Source organism: Monopterus albus, unplaced genomic scaffold, assembly GCF_001952655.1.
Source record: "Monopterus albus unplaced genomic scaffold, M_albus_1.0 scaffold18.1, whole genome shotgun sequence".
NCBI lineage: Eukaryota > Metazoa > Chordata > Actinopteri > Synbranchiformes > Synbranchidae > Monopterus > Monopterus albus.
This window is the reverse complement of record NW_018127898.1, coordinates 8,571,823-8,587,994: the sequence shown is the minus strand read 5'-3', so window position 1 is coordinate 8,587,994 and position 16,172 is coordinate 8,571,823. Positions and strand designations below refer to the sequence as shown.

Genomic DNA, 16,172 nt, shown 5'->3' with positions numbered 1-16,172 from the left:
GAAACTGGCCTATGGTCGGTAAAACTGTAGTGCCGCTTTAGCTAACAGGCTCGGCTAATTTTATTTGGCTGTTCATCATCGGAGCTGATGAAGGTTGTTGCTTTGGTGCGGCTTGTCTATTCAGCGACAAGACAGTGCATCCCACACAATTTACGTTTTCATTAACACACGAGTTAGTGAATTAATTCTTTATAGCTGTAACAACTTAAAGTTACAGATCAGCATCAAGACATTTAAACATATAGTTTTAGTTTTCATTGTTGGTTGGCTTAAAGTTTGAACTCTGGTTCTATTGTGTCAGATGTGGTGTGAGTTACACTTGGACGTTAACTGTAAATAGGAGCTGCGCACTTTATTATCACTAGTGAAAAGTATAGTTTAAATTTTGGTAAATGAATAATTAACAGTTGCCAGTTGTTACTATAGTGTGGAAGTGGAGTGATTTTTATTTATTTATTTTTAATTGGTAACGTTATATTACCCTAATGGATTACTTTTAAGCAAAAGGTGTGCACTGTAGAAATACTCTACATTCATAACAAGCAAATAAACATTTCCATTTTTTAAAAATTATATCTAATGTTTTAAATATTTTATAACAAGTGTATTAGAGACTAATACACACCAGTTTGATAATGAATTTTAATGTGCAACTTTTACATGTAAACATATAAACAAATGCCTCATACGCTGAATAATTTGCAAAGTCAGTCAGAATTACTATTTGTACCAACAATGATAATTTTATTTAAAAAACATAAAGATAGAGTATGTCTATTGAGAGTGAACTGCATACATGAAGGAATGAAATATTATCCTAATAGTCTTGTATACAGTAAATCTGACACTGGCAGCGGCAGGACTAAAACCATGTGAAAATGTGCAAAAGGGAAACTGCAGCTTTAACAACTATTGCTGGCAGTGCTCCCTCTTTCTTGGTCTTTGGATTAGTCATTGTCTGAGGGGGGAAAAAAACCACTTTTTTTGTAGGAGAAGTAAAGTAAACAGCCTCCAACAAGCGAACCTTGACAACCCAGATTAAGGAAAACATTGGAGATCAAACAGTGCTGCTGCTGGGCTGTTGTCATGAGCTGCCTCAGAGAGAGCTGCAGACTGTTTGAACAGGCACTGGGGTTTGTGTGCTCACTTATGCAGAAATGGACCTTCACAACCTAGATTTTAAAACACAGGATGAACTTTCTTTGCAACTTTTCCAGACCTGCTTTTTGACACGGCTATTACATAGAGACATTCAGCCTTCTACTGATTGTGATGGGAACAATTTAACACTGTCCCCTATGTCTGCTTCAAGAATGACTGTGCTTTCTCTTCCCCACACTACAACTGAATAAATTGAGCTGGCAATGTAATAACTCAAGATCTTTTATTTGGAAAACTCTTGTTTCTAGTTTGGCCTCTTCAGGCCCGGGCTGAGGCTGCTCTTTGTAGAGAGTTGAGGTACCACTGGTAAGAAAGTAATCAGTCACTCATGCATTCAGTGTGAGGACTCCCATCTCCGAGTGGAGCGGCCCTCTCTTTCATCTGAGGGTTCAGTATTTGTGAGCACACATTGAAATAGCTTGTGCTGGCTACAGAGGGGTTGCAAACTGACGGTGCACCCTTGCTTGCAGCAGAATGATAAGGAGAGTTATTTTCAGTCCAGTGTGGGAATAAGGTTCTGCATTTGCTATATTGTGTCTTTAAGATTTATTTGCCGGCTTCACCCTTCATTTGATTTCATGTACACAATGCCCTCAAACCAGTTGCTTCAATTTTTTTTTTAAAATTAAGTAATTAATTAATTTTTTTGTGCAAGACAAGTGACACATGAATAAAGGGAATTTTCTGGTAAATGAATTTGTCATGTGATTTTTGCATGTTTGATTCACATAACACAAAGGGGAGGAATACAGGCAAAATGAATACGAGTGCATCATGCTTATAAGCACTGTATTACATGAATGGCAGTGTTAACAAAGGAAAGCAGAACAATATTTTCAGGGTAAAGGTTAGTGTGTCCCTGCCCCTGTGGTGTTCTCGGGCAGAGGGTTCTCCATGCCAGGGAAAGTGATTGGTCAGAGAGTGGACAGCTTCAGGTGAGCTCTTTGCAGCTCCTCAGTCTCTATGGAGACTGCAAAATGCTCATGATGGCTATTAACTCATGCAGCCATTAATTAGTGTCTTCTACTGTCATCTGTCCTTAATAAAGTGAGGGTTGCTGACAAAAAATGTCATCCGCCTGTATGTGAAGAGAGGGATCATGCAATTACAATCAATTAACTTGAGTTCAAACATGAATTCACTGCTGGTGTTGTGTTTCAGGAATACACTACAACACAAATACAGATTTACCCAATATGTTTATTGTTTTATCTGTCTTGTTGATGCATTAAAATAGTTATTATGTGATGGTTTTCAATTAAAGTAGTGTTGGTAAATTAATACATAATTAATCAGTTTACATGCAGTTAGTTTTGAATTAGACTGGATGGGTTGCATAATATTTTGCAATAACCTTTACAATATCAGTAGGCTAACAACAGGCAAATGGTACTTGTAAAAGTTTTTTTTTTTTTGCTTAGCGCCTTTGGCTGTATGATGGCTTTTGACATTGGTTGTATAAGCCAAATAAGAATAATATCACCTTATTTTACTTTGTATTTAATCTACATAAAATGTGCTTTTAAAAAAATTCCTCTGAAAATTAAGAACGCAGCAGGAACAAGCTGATTTTACTGACTGTGTTGTTAATGAACTCTTTTCAAACAGAATAAAGAAAGATTTGGAACAAAAGATAAAAAATGAAAAAGTGCTGGATGTTGCATTGGATTTGACCTGGTGGCAGTGGAGAGTGTATAATGAAACTCTGACATTCATTCTTAACACTTTAACAGGATGTATAAATGTATTTATTTATTTTGACAGCTTTCATACTCAGATATGGGTGTTCACCCATTATGTAAATAAACAAAATAAATACAGCTTAGCCAGTTTAGAAAACTATTGTGTAATCACTGAGATGATAGGTGATTCCCTGCACTCATTTTGATATCAGAGCATTTTCATATGCAGTAAGTTAAAATCAGAATTTCTTTAATAGCACAAGAGTCCCTTTAATAACACTCATCTGTTTTGGGAATGATACAAGTACAGTAGCTACAAACATTTCTGTCCAGACATCATGGGCTCAACCATATGCTACAAGCTGTACTCAGCTGCTAGGTGATGCCTCAGCACCTGTTTCTATCAGCTGTCCAGCCTGTATGTCGGTGCGCATGTGGTTGTAGTGTTGCCACGATGACATGGCTTTTATTATTTAGGGAATTTTCTGTCAAATATGCATAAATGAATATTTGCCCTTAGATGGTGTGGGTGTTACTCTGACCTAACGTGCGATACTCACATATTGTGCTTTTTTGTCATTCCAGAGGAATATGGAAAGGAAGTGAAGTTGCTGCTTTGGGAGCAGTTGAAAGCCGCTAGTGAAAGTTGGTTACATCGGATCTGTAAGTGATTCCTCTTTTTGTTTGAAGTTCCATAGTATTTTCAAACACCAGCATGTGACTTTCAGCCCTGATCTCAGAAAAAGATATCACTCGCTTTTATTTGCTGTCTAGACCAAAACTTTACACAGCGTGAAGCGATGTAGAGCCTGATCCAACAGAGCCCAGATCCTACTCTCACTAGAAGTCACTTGTTAGTTCAACAGTGCGGTTAGATCTGTACTATATTATGTCTGTCTGTTTATGAAGTTGTAGTTTCTAGTGTTAGTACATTATTTTTTTATATTCAGCTGTGGTGGCTGATCGTGTAATCTGTCAAGTTCTAAATCTAAGCTAAAGTGTTATGGGGCTCTTGCACTAATGTTTTAAGATCTTAAGACTTATCCAAAATTGGGTGCTTCAAGTTTTCATAATCTTATTGGTTAAATCATTACTGTCTTATAGCAGTATGAGAATGAGAATAGCAAAACTGACACATATTAATGTGTCAGTTTTGCACATTTAATATGAAAATGTCACAGACTATTACTTAAAACCTGTTATAAAACCTGTTAACTGTTGTAGGCAGTGAAATGTCAAATAAGGTTACAGGAACAGATCTTTAATGGCCTCATCCTTGACTTCTTGGCTGTGTTTTCAGTTGGCAGTCCCAGCCTAATAAGAAACATAACATGGCAGGGCCTGGTCTTCCATCATCATTGCTGGGTGGAAAGTTGTGTACTTTGATCATGTCTTTTGGGCGCATCACTCCGGCTTAGCCTGCTGCTCGCTATGTGATAAGCCATCAGAGTACTCAGATCTGAGCCGGCAGCTCTATGGACTTGAGGAAAGACAGGAGAGAGTAATGGAGATGAGGAGAGAGCAGCAATGCAAATTTTGTTGACAGACTGTTAGTGCAGCTGTTCGCGTTGCCTTTGAATTCAACAGTGTTACTGTCCCTCTTCATTCCTGTGCAAAGAAAAGGCCATGCTTCATGTTTAAGTCCTTTCTTGGTGGAGCAGTGCTGTTCCCATGTTGTAGTACATTTTGCCCTGTTGGTAATTAAAAAGCCTTTAATTAGAGATGCATATTAACTGCCTCAAAAACACATGTGATTTAATTATTTTACAAACTGTTATGCTCAGAAATACTCCTAACTGTGGTTTAATGGATACAAGTTCACTTTGAAGTTGAATGCTCCATTTTCTTACTGCATTCCTATGTCTGTACATAAAACATCATTTTGAACCACCCATTATGAAAGGGTGCTGCTAATTGACGGGTTGTTGCTTGTTTATTTGATATATATTTACCAGCTGGGTGGTAATTGGGAAGCAGTAATTACCCAAGATGCAGTGCAGTGCTTCAGTAGAGGTGCTGCTGCACTGATGAGTCTGGAGCACAGATGAAAGTATGCAGGTTACCATTATCATCCTAGCCGGCTGTTTAAACAGTGGAGAGGAGAGATGGCTAATTGGGCCCGTGTCCCTTATACAGTCTTGTTGTTTACTGTGATGATGTACAGTAAAAGATCAAACTCATCATACTTTTAACTTTGCGCTTTTTTGGGGGTACAGTTGTTACCAGTATACCTGAGCAGTTAATAGCAGCTATAAAAGGCCAGTGGATGTAAGGGCCTCATGGATTTGGAGTCCCTCCTGATGATGTAGTTCCTTCATTGATAATGGCCTTGTTAACTGAGATTCATTACCTCTTCAGTCAGAGTCCCCTGGATATTGAGGGAGAGTGTTCTCAGACTGCTGGGTTTGCCACAGTGAAGTCATACTGATGTGGTTTTGTGAGCTATTCAAGGAAGGTGGTGACGATATCTTCCCTGACTCCTGATGATTCAGTTGACCTGAGACTGGGCTGGTGGGGGTGATATTTGACTTTGTTTGCCACTCAATTCCACTTTCACATCAACTCTCACTTTCTCTCTCTTTTTTTTCTCACAGACACTTTCTCTTGCTCTCCAGTTCACTCCCTCAGAGTACTGTACAGAGACGCACACCTTGTTTGTGTGCAGGCTGCTGTTGTTTGATAGCCTGCTCTCCCAGTAGATCTTTAGACATTGTTGTTGTTTGCCTGTATTGGTTGGAGTGTGTGACTTGCAATTGCCCGGGCTCCTTGGAGGGAGTTTGTTTTTGTTCTCAGTGTTGTAAACAGGGTGGGGCTCCACTCCCAAACCACTCAGTTGGAGATGGTTATTTTCACAGGACTTATTTATTTATTTTTTTGTTTATCATTTCATTCAATTGGAATTATGTGTTTGAGCACATAGTGCCATTTGCTGCATGTGCTGACTCATTAAAGATTGTTAGGACTGGGTGATAATTCAGTGCCGTTAGTCATACCTTTCATTGTGATTATATTATGCCCAAATGTACAATTTTACTTCACAGTACTAATTTTTAAACTGGAATAGCTGAAATAAAACTAAGAAAAATTGCCAAGATGTGTCACACTGTGTAATCTTGTGATACAGTTTTACAGAATTTTTGCAGAATTACAAATTTTTGTTTTAGTAAAACACTTAAAAACAACAGACCTCACTTACAGTCATTATGTTAGCTTTTTACCAAGCTATTTTGAAAGGATTTTTAAATATTGTAACATATTCACAATATAAATGTTCCAGGGAGGTATATAGGGAGATGGACATTGTGGGATTGTAGTGCCCTCACTGTTCACAGTCATAGCTCTAACCAGAGTCGATAACACTATGCTACTTTCAGTAAATTCTTCACTCAGGTCATGGCATAATGTTCTGAATAACTTTGTTCAAGAGCCGTTTTGCCAGAGGAAAAGAATGAGGCTGTGTTCAAATGTTGTTTTATCAGCAATTTCAATATTAAGATTTCAGTTAAATGCCAAAAGGTCATAATGAATTGAATTCCCAGCCTAGTTTCCAAACCAACATTTCTGTTTATTATAGCCATTTGGCTGAACACATCCCTGGCTGGGGAATGCTATGGTTAGGGATTGTCTTTTTCTAGTCCATTACTTTTCTGTTAGTACATGCCATTTGGTTCATGGCAGAAAACTCTGGATGATGATGAGACTTCAGACATTTTTTAAGTAATTTAGATTTTTTTTAAACATTTATAGCTTGCACAATATTTTGGGGCTTCTGTTTATGAAGTAAGTGTAAAGGTGAGATCCACACAAAGATCCTTATCAGGTCTGATACATCTGCGGCTTTCAGACAGTGCCTTAACATCAGAGGATGCAGATGTGTGTAAAGTCCCTTTTGTGGGTGCCACTGATCCTGCAGAGGTCTCACCAGAATCATACAGCAGCAAGCACAGCAGTCTGCTATGTGACATGCAGCAAGAGGCAAGTATGAAATGGTCATCAGCAGAAATCTGTGCCCTGCTCTGTGAGTAGGAAATTTATCTCTCCCACAAAGTTACTGTCAGGGTCTCACTGAATAGAGGAGTGGTAAGCAGCTGCATATACTATGTTCATAGACCAGCTAAATATAGTTGTCACTTTTCACACAAGTGCCAATACATTGTTATGGGACAAGAACAGTCTGTTGTATATGATTAAGTATTTGGTTAAATTTTACTGTGTGTGCAACAGTACACCAGAAGTTCTTGTTTCAGTAATTTGCAGAGAGGGAGATAGGAGGATGATGTCACAAAATTAGGTTTAGGTATGTTAACTTGATCATTACACATGGATAATTTCTTTGTGATCTGTACAATACAAGACTAACTCTCACAAGTAAATTAACTTGTCAGTCCCAGACACCTGCTGTATGAGGGTAGCAATTTACTCAACCATATATTTTGAAGTAAACACACACAAATTCCAAACTTCACTCACATAAAATGAAGGTTATGAATCCATCACAGCTGCACGACTGATCAAATTTTATTTGTTTTGTCAATTAATCTCAAGTGTTGTTTGAATGACTATAGGAGATGCTTCAACAGCATTCAGTGCAATAACCAAGCACTGGCAGAATCACCACACCAGTTTGTTTCACTTCTTGACAGTAAGCATGGATGCACACTGGTAATCAGGTGGCATAAGAGTGGGGGTTACAGTAGGCTCATAGCTTATGTGTGAACTGTGATTTAAAAAATAATAATTGTTGATGATGGACAGACCTTGTGGAGTTCAGTGATTGAATTTTGTACAAGAGCACAGACATAGGCAGAAACTCCTAAATATCTCTTTCATAAACAGTTAGTTTGAATGCTGACCTAGCTTCATGACCCTGACACCCTTCAGTTTTGTTATGAATGGGTGAACACATGCATATGAGGAATGGAACTTTTGTTTAATATTATTGTTCCTTACAAGACTTTTTATGTAAATGACTACCTGTCTAAAAAAGGACCAAAGAAAAGGCAGAGACAGAGCAAAAGAACAAAGGTGTGAGTGGGTGAGTGAGAGAGAAAGACACTAAACTGGAAGTGAAACCTTATTTGGTACCTAATCTGTTCTAGGTACTAGAGTAAAAAGTACGAGAACAAAAGTCTAGCATTGATGTGAATAGAATGTGTATCTGTGAACATTGATGATGACCGGTCGCACCATAGGTTAACCCTGTCACAGCAGTGGTTTATGTATGCTTTATAAATAAATGATAAATTAGTCAATCCATTATCTATACCACATATCCTGAATAGGGTCGCTGGAGACTGGAGCGAGTCCCAGCTGTTGGTGGGCGAGAGGCGGGGTACACCCTAGACAGGTCACCAGTCTATCACAGGGCTGACACCTAGAGACAGACACTCACTCCTACAGGCAATATTTGGACTATGGGAGGAAGCCAGAGCACCCGGAGCAAACCCACGCAGGTACAGGGAGAACATGCAAACTCCACATAGGGTTTAGGGGTTTCGATCCTGGAACCTTTTTGCTGTGAGACAGCACTAATCACTGGGCCATCATCCACCCCCGCCCCCATGATTAATTTGTTTTTGTAAATTCAAATGTAGTTTTGTGTTGTCATGAAATATGATTTTCAGTTAGCTGAGGTCAAAACTTTGAAATGTTTTATTTTTGAATGTGGATTGTTATATCAGAAATTTTTAAAAAATATTTAATAATTTGAAATATTAATAGCAATTTTTATTAAATGAGTTCTTTAAATAAGGCTAGTTTTTCCATTCTCACTATGTATTAGTTTTGATTATATTTTTACGAGTGATAACATTGCCTTGAAATGCTCCATATTATTCCAGTGTTTTTCTGCAATATGAATATGTTCTACAAGCACAGCGTTTGTGGAATCTAGGAATAATAGGATGACACAAGACAAGTGACATCCAAGTGCATACCACATCACACACATCATGGTCTTACTCACTACTATTAACCGTGTACTATTTACAGTTTACAGCCTTTTGTTGGAAATTTATTACACCTGTTGTAAATGCTGTAAATATGGTGCGGTTTAAGCAACCAGCTGTTCTGAGTTATTGGATAATTTTCTAAATGCATTTTCATTTTGTGTATATGAAGTGCATGATGTACAAGCTTTTAATGTGTTGACCAATCAATTCCTCACACTGAAAACAACTCGCAGTGAGAAATAAGCAGATCAATCTTTTCATATCATATGGCAAAGAGGAGGTGGACCAGGCTTTGGAGTGCATTTCTGTGTACTTTATACAGAATTGTATGCGGTGATTGAAAGGCTAATTCAAAAAGTTTTAATCACTCCGACCGGCCCGCTTGCAGTGTCATCTTTTTTTGCAAATGCATCATAAAATGAATAGATGAGCAGTCTCTTTTTGGAGCATAATGGCTACATTAGAATATGAGATGGATAGTAGATGAAAATTTCGAATCCTTCATGCACTCTTTCTCTCTTTTTTTCAGTCACTGATCTTTTTTATCAACAGTGGTCTTGTGTAGGGCACAGTGAAGTGTTCAGTTGAACCTCACAGATAGAGGAATGGCAAAAGCAGAGGTGAGAACAGTTTTAGCAGGTAATTGTAAAGGAACTGGTGCAGGATTGACTGTTTTTAGAACCAGCTTAGCTAATGTATGATTTCATGCTGTGGAACCAATAATAGATTTGTTTTGTTTGTGTTTAAGACTCTCCACCTTCATTGATTGCAACGCCACACTCTCCACCCAGATTCACAGTGACAGCTATTTTTCCACCAAATGAGATCATGCTATTGGAGGTTTTGTGTTGTTCGCTTTTGGGCCAACCACATAGTGCCAGTCAATGTGTAAACAGTGGTGGAGACAATTTCTCTTTGCCTAACTGACATTGCTCATCGCTTGTCTGATGATTCATCTGAGAGATGTCAACTTTTAGAGCACATTGAGGGTGTACTGTACTCATGGCAATTTCAGTAATTCACTCTGTGATCTTTGTCCATTATATTCACTGCCATATACTGCATATGCTAGGCCAGTCACTTCTTGTTTGGACTCTGATCCATAAATACCACTGGTATTCCTGATCATGTGATCATACTTGGAAAAACAAATTCTTTCCTAAAGAGACAATATTGTTGCTGTGTTTTGTCATCTTCACTAGATCTAGAAGTTAATATATGCAGATGATCACTTTAAATTACAGTGTATAATTGTGTTTGATATATGTTGATTTACTATAAACAGCTTAGAGGCAAAACATGATTTGTTATATATTTGTTATGTATTTGTTGTTTGTAGCAACAAAACAAAAAAAATCAGATAAGAAGACATGCATTTGTAAATGTGAGTTATAAATATAAAAAGTGAAATACATACATTAGGACCGTGAATGTGTTTGGAATCTGTTTCTCAAGATGTGTGTTTGGTGTTTGTTCTTGTTGAATGTGTTCAATCAGTAGCAAGCGTGACATCATATTTGGGGCCGTATTACTCCACTACACATTAACATATTCAGAATATTACAGCAACAAATTTAAAGCACACCAGAGACTTTATAATGCAGTAACATTAAATAAACATGTTTTTACCTTCAGTTCAATTTAAAACAGCCCATAACATGTGGCAGGAGTCCTCTTTCATGTGATTCCATGCTTTGCTTCAGTCCTTTTGAAATCCATGACCTCAGCATCAGCCTGGTTTGTACTAAGCTTTTCATTAGCAGTTTTAGGCTTTATAACAGGGTTCAGCTTGGCCTGTTTAGCTTCTGATTTCTGACTAGCTTTGCTCTGCTGCGGCTTGAAATACTTTAGCAAATTCACTTGTTTTTTCTCATTTTCGTTCCGTGGCTAACATAACGTTCCACTGAATCTGCACCTGACCCATGGTCACCTGTGGGAGCTGGTTACGTTGTGAGTAATTAGCCCAACTGCCTGTTTTTTATTGTATTTCATTATTCCAATTTAATATGCTGTTGTAAAAGACCAGTTGTACAAAAAGTATTAGACTTTGAACTTTTTATATATTATTCATATATTCAGTTTCTTTCATATGTAAAAGAGGTGCTGGGTCCATCAAAATAGGTGCCAGTCATAATTTGAAAGGTGCTGGATCCAGATCTGGCTTGTTCTGACACAAATGAATCTCTGCCCTTATGATCCATTCCTAAGCTCATTATGCCCCAAACAGATGTTGCTTCTTCAATAAATAGCTTAATACACTAATTTAGCTATAATGAAGATATGAACATAACATATGATACCATAGGATACTATAAGATACCATATGATACCACAACACAACACAACAATTTGTTTGCTTACAAGTTCAATCAAAAATAGTCTTATGAGAGTCAGCAGGGAGAAAATGTACAATATCTGTACCAAATGCTGGATAAACCGTCTTTGTAGAAAAGCGACTGTGGGGCATTTTGTTACTTTAGCATTCTGCCACAGGTCTACAGTTATATAATATATATATTATATAATATATAATGAGATTAAAGCATGTTATCTATGTTCTGTCCTGTAAAATAAATGAAATATCCATCTTAAGCCATTTTTACACATGAACTTGGCCGGACTACCTCCATGGAATCAGGCCTGAGGTTTGCTGAGAATTGGCCTATCACACATATATTTCACACAACAGGAGGTAGTCCATGTTCTCATCTATTGGAAATACTCAGTTTGGTTTACACATGGGGCGTGTACCAGTGTAGAGTGTGCATGAAGCGGGACATAATGCGGCCACTTTGTAATATGGTCATAAACAACAAAGCCTCTTGCCTTGTCTGATGATTCTGGTGCTGTCTCTTAACAAGAGAAGTTCCTGAATCATGTTGTGCCTCTGGTTAGATAATTTCATTGGTGTCTTCATTGTAAATGACTGTTTTTCTTCACCATGGGATGTTTCGTGCAAGTCACATGGTAGAACATCAAAGGTATGCCCACTGGCTCTGTGTGAATTTTCTGCACTATACGCTGTTAAATTCTCACTCCAGCTCACTTGGACCTTACATGGACTTTGTACTAGGGAGCTGGCAGAGTAAAGTCCACTTAAGTCCAGTTCATTTGACTCTGACATTTGTGTTGCCACATACAGTTCCTTCTGGATAATGTCTAGAGAATTTCAGGGTTCCAGTGCAATGTCTGAAAAAGGTTTTAGGTAACTCCAGATCAGTAAGGGGTGTAAGTGCCTTTGTATGGCTCTTGAGATAGTATAAGAAGCTACCCATTTTCCTATAAGGACACCTGGCAGTGAGGTTACAAGAAGCAAAGATTTCCTTTGCGCTCATTTTTATGGGAGTGAAACCTTATATATTTTCTGTTCTCTCCACTTGTGCTAATGTAAATGATTTGCATGGAATTTGTCCCTGCTGATTAAGGCTGTTTGGACTGTTCTTCTTTGGAACCATGCCAATTGAATTTTCTGCCTTCTAACACGCTTGGAGAGTGGGGAATATGGCTCTCATTGGGCCTGAGGCTTGATCTCCTTCTTTACCTCCCCCAAACTCACTCACTCTGACAATTAGTGAGCTTGCCCATCCCCAGATGACACACGTAATTAAAGAGTTGGCATTATAATTACAATGTGTTTATTGTCTGTTTATGGGTTCTGTGCAGTGCATAATGCACTGGGAGAGTTCTTCGGTGTAAATGGATTGAAGGCTGTTAATATACTTGGTGGTAAATGTGATTTAATGTGGTTAACATCTCGATACCTCTTTTATCAGTCCTTTGACAGTTGCTCTGTTTGTCGCACATACAACACAGTTTGGCTGACAGTGGAAACTGGCACCCGAAAAACAAAATTATTTGGTCATCGGTGAATGCGTGTTAAGTAAATGATGCAATTTATTTCCTTCTTCTCACTGCCAGGCTGGCTGCCACGGGACTTCTGCCAGATTTAAATAAGTGGTAGCCAGATGGTATTCACATGATGCCCACTTGGTTACAAAACAGTCCTGGGGAATAAAGCTGACTGCCACAACAACCAGTGGGTCAACTTGTGAGCCTGTTGCTTTTGCGCATATGGGCTAATGTCACTGTTTGCTGAATTCATTGAAGAAGTTGTATCTTAGGGACACTAAGTGAATTGGAAAAGAGCTCCTTTAATGAGGAGGGTGGAATAGAGAAACAGGAGAGGTATTCCCTACAGAACTCTGGTTTTTTCTCCATTAATGTTGGGCTTCTTGGTTCCTCAGAAGGGAGAGAGAGGGAGACAGATGATGAGCAGCATCTCCTTCTCTCCATGCTCATTGCAGTCGGTCTTCCATTCTGCTGCTTTTTGGGCTGGAAAAATGGTGAACTGTGTCATGTCCAGCCACTAACAACCGACAGCTGCAGCACGAGCCGTTGCTGCAGACTGAGGGACAATGTGAAACTGATTTTCTAACACAGGAGAATAAATAAACAAAGCCCCTAAAAAAACGAAACAATACTACAAACAACACACAGCTTATGCAAATGTTGGGGAAATGTGTTTGTGAATCGATAAGGCCTATTTGTGTATGAAGAGACTACCATTTTACACAGATAGGGACATTAGAAAAGTTTGCTGTTGTATCTGGAGTAGCTACCCTCAAACATCTGTGTAGTTCATCTTCTCTTCTACAGCACATTTTAAACCCACACATTATGAAACATAAACTATTTGTTGTTTAGCTGTGACATAAAAACACCAGATGTTTGAGGCAAAGTTTTAGTCATTGTGGTGGGAGAGGTCAAACTGTCACTAGGTTAAAGGTTGAATGGCTTAAAACACTGCAGCACCCACAGAATTAATTAGAGATGAGAGATTTATTGAGGAATGGTACATTTATGGCACTCTATTGTTTTTTTTTAGCTTGAGGTCTAGTTTTACAGCTGCTGTATTGAACTGTATTGTAAAATATGAGTTTGTTGCAAGACAATGCAGTTTCTTTCATGAGATGTTTTTTCCATGAATGAAAAATGAAATCTTAATAGCTAGTTGCATTGTTTTGCTTTTTCTCCCAGTGATCTTGTAATTGTTTCTGTGTCATAAGCAGGTATTAGTATGGCAAGAAAATGGTAATGCATTGACAGATTCATCTCTTCAAGAGAATGGCTCTCTATCACACTCTTACATTTTTTTAAAAGGGAAAAGGAAGATGAATTTTGCCAATAAAGGCTGTATCACAAGGGCTTTTTATCCTAAATGACTCTGGGGATTGTTATCTGTGTGTCCTGTCTTCATCGTGTTCAATCAAGTGTCCACTTGGCTGTGGCTGGGAGTAATTGTTCCCAAGTGGTCCACACACTGACCTGTTAATGTCTGTGTTGACCCTCTAACCTTGTCAGCACGTCTTGGGGAGGAGTTTAAATCATGCGAATCTCCTACGTCTCTTTACACTACCGGTCAAGTGGGCATCGGTCCTGAAAGACCACTGTCTTGTAATTGTCCCCAGCAGCACGGGTCAGGGGTGTTCCCAAAGACTGACTCTTATTAGACAAGGTACCGGGAGTGGTGTGTCTTAATAGGCCGAACCATTGATCCGATACAGCATCAATGTACAGTCGCAGTCTCTCTGCAATATCTGGTCACTAGTGTGACTCTGGCTGAGTGAGTGTGAGGTGAGCTACACTTTTTGCAGTAAATGCTAAATAAAAGTAATTGATAATTCCCCTCAAATGTATAAAAACTAAAAGTAACAAGCCTGATTTGAAAATGTAAGGAGTAGAAAGTACTGATATTTTTGTTAAAATGAAGGGACTATAACTTGTCAGAAAAATAAATACTCAAGTAGAGGACAGATACCTGAAAAATTTACCTAAGTACATGAATTATTTATACTTCTTTACTTCCCACCTCTGTCCGTGGTGAATGTCATCTCTTGTTTACATATGGCTTGCTGTGCCCTTCTCCTTTTCCACTCTCAGATTTCCTTCATTTTGACAATCTGGTTAGGTTACACAAATTTCCTATTGTTATTCATGTTGTAACGTAACATGACAAGAGATAATAATAATAATAATAAAACATCATTTATATTGCACTTTACAACTCAGAACGGGGCCATAAACAGCAAATGCACAGTCACCCCATGTCTTAGATCGGGACCGTGGAACCACTAAGGACAAGTTTGTAAACCAAAATAGAAACAACAGAAGCAACATCAAATATCAAAAAACAGCACATCCGGCGAGCCCATGACATGTGGTAACAAAACATCTAGTGATAGTGATGGTATCACTATGACAACTGTTAAATGAGTGATTGAGGAGATATGCAAACCGTTAACCCATATTTTTAACATGTCGTTTCGACTTGGGCAGTTCCCCAATAATATGAAAATAGCAAAGGTTATTCCACTGTATAAATCTGGTGATAAGCACAACTTCACAAATTATAGACCGATTTCTCTGTTGTCACAATTTTCAAAAATTCTGGAAAAACTCTTTAATAACAGATTAGATACATTTATTGACAAACATAAAATCCTCTCTGATTGCCAATACGGTTTTAGGTCGAACCGATCGACATCTTTGGCCATTACCGACCTGATGGAGGACATTACAAGTGCTATGGATGAGAAGAAATACACGATGGGGATATTTATTGACCTAAGAAAAGCATTTGACACAATCAATCATGAATTATTAATGGACAAGTTAGAAAAATATGGGATCAGAGGAATGGTTCTGAAATGGATTAGAAGTTATTTGACACAGAGGCGTCAATTTGTGAAGTTGGGTGAATACCAATCGAGTGAGCCTGACATTGTATGTGGAGTGCCTCAGGGTTCTGTTTTGGGACCTAAATTATTTATATTATACATTAACGATATATGCAAGGTTTCAACTTCAGTTCTGCTACTTTGCCAAATCAGACTTGTACAGTTGTGAAAATTGGAAAAAAATCAGAACTGCGACATTTTTTTCCCCAGAAATTGGCACAAGTTGTTGGAAAAAAAATACTGTTAAAAGCCAACTACCCACACACCTACTGTACCTACACACAAAGACCACATACTGCAGATACAAATTATATTCACTGGCTGCTCAAGAGCCTCCATCTTCTTCTTCATCTTCAAAATCAGATGAATAGTGGGATCTCAGGTGCTTTTGTGCATGTCAATGCTAGACAGTGCTGCAATGCTTCAATACTAACCTGTTAGATATTTTGCACAATGTAGAAAGGCAAACGATCAGGTCACTGCTACTCTTTTCATAATTTTGGTAACCTCTAGACACTGGTAATGGCTATCCCAGTACAGTAGGTCTGCATCATTGACTGTATATAAAAGAAAGCTTAAGTCTGGCTGTCGCCATATTGGTGGTGCTTCACTCCACCTGCTACAGCTAATCCAAAAATAAT

The 16,172-nt window shown here is 38.3% G+C and overlaps 1 protein-coding gene across 17 annotated transcripts in view; it reads left to right on the top strand.

Moving 5' to 3' along the window:
* foxp1b (forkhead box P1b) overlaps positions 1 to 16,172 on the top strand; it is a 161,885-nt gene that overhangs the window by 1,156 nt on the left and 144,557 nt on the right. For all 17 annotated transcript variants that reach the window (XM_020592903.1, XM_020592902.1, XM_020592893.1 and 14 more), the window contains exon 2: positions 3,429 to 3,506. The gene's annotated coding sequence lies outside the window, so the exon portion shown is untranslated. The remainder of the gene's footprint in view (positions 1 to 3,428; positions 3,507 to 16,172) is intronic.